The sequence below is a fragment of the Scyliorhinus canicula genome, chromosome 3, assembly GCF_902713615.1.
Source record: "Scyliorhinus canicula chromosome 3, sScyCan1.1, whole genome shotgun sequence".
Lineage (NCBI taxonomy): Eukaryota > Metazoa > Chordata > Chondrichthyes > Carcharhiniformes > Scyliorhinidae > Scyliorhinus > Scyliorhinus canicula.
The window spans coordinates 137605213-137606551 of record NC_052148.1 but is presented as its reverse complement, the minus strand read 5'-3'; the positions used below and the strand labels follow the sequence as shown (position 1 = coordinate 137606551).

The 1339-nt window shown below is 43.6% G+C and overlaps 1 long non-coding RNA gene across 1 annotated transcript; it reads left to right on the top strand.

Moving 5' to 3' along the window:
- The first annotated feature begins 209 nt into the window (after window positions 1-209).
- LOC119963732 lies at window positions 210-984 on the top strand. The gene is made up of 3 exons (XR_005460142.1): window positions 210-414; window positions 523-574; window positions 715-984. It is a non-coding gene; the product is annotated as an uncharacterized LOC119963732 (long non-coding RNA).
- Window positions 985-1339: the final 355 nt, after the last annotated feature.

Below are 1339 nucleotides of genomic sequence, written 5' to 3'. Positions count from 1 at the left end.
TGTGGCACAGTGGTAACACTACTACCTCTGGACCAGAGGCTCCAGGTTCAGATCCAACACCAGGACTTACTGGAAGGGGCATTCATAACACTATTCAATGTACTGATAATCAGCTCGGGGAAGCCTTCTACCATTTCCCTCACTCTTCCCCGAAAGGGTAAAACAGTGTGGGTGTGAAGATATACTTTAAAAGTTAGTATAAAGGATGTGCCAGGATGGTGGAAGAGGAAGATTAGGAATGTACCCTGACCTACAAGAGTAAGAAAAGCACACTATTTGATGGAAGGAAAGAACTGACTTGGGTTAAATGGTGATGTTTCAAGGGAGTATATTTGCAACTGTGGTTGCCCTGTTACAGGGTGAAATTGATAGCAAGTATAAACGTCCTTGCAGTGAGATTATTCCACTCTTGAGGTTTGTTTTGTTGACACAACTCGGAGCCTCCTGTCTACTTGCATTCTGTAGCTGATTGATACTCTGTCTGCTCTGCAAGGCTGATGGATCTATCCTGTTTGTTTCTAGAAATGCTAAGCAGTGACCGCACAACGAATCATAAAGCTTCCTTGTCTTCCAAGTAGGTCATTTGCAATATTCCAACTCACTTCCTGCTAAATGTCAAGTTCCCAGGGTCAATATAATTCCTGATATGTTTGTGCAATTACACCCATAAAACTGGCACACTAATGTTCAATTTCTTTCCTTTTTGTGTGTCAGCCGTGATGCAGTTGGTGGCAATGTCACCTCACAGATCAGAAGATAATGGGTTCAAGCCACAGCCCAGGAGTGCAAACATCTATGCTGCACACTCCAGTGCAGAACTCGAGAAGTGATGCATTGCCTGCATGCTACCTATCAAATACAACACTAAACCAAAGTCCCGTTTATAAGAAACTGTAATAGTCTTGACAAACTTGGGGACCAGTGATTGAGACTTGAGGAGGTGATCCAACCCAGGGGTCGTTGACAGTTTAAATTAGATGTGAAGTCCTGTTAGTTGGGCCAGTTGTACAGAAATTTGTCCAAATGTACCAGCATGGTTTGCAAGGCCTAAGAGATGTTTCCAAGGAACCTGCTAAAAGTGGCAGATAGTTTTTTTTCACAGATCAACAAGTAGTACTGAATTGTGACAAGAAAAACATTTTTCTCAGCTTACAGTCATAAAAGGAACTAAATGCAACAGACTTCTTCAAAGCTCTCATTACATTTTCTAGAATGCAATCCGAAGACCCCCAGAGGTTATTCTTCCCACCCCACCCCAAACACTTCCCCTCCCTGCTGGCCTGTCTATCACAGTACCCCACCCCTCTTGCACTAAACAGGCCTTTGAGCCTGGCCCTGG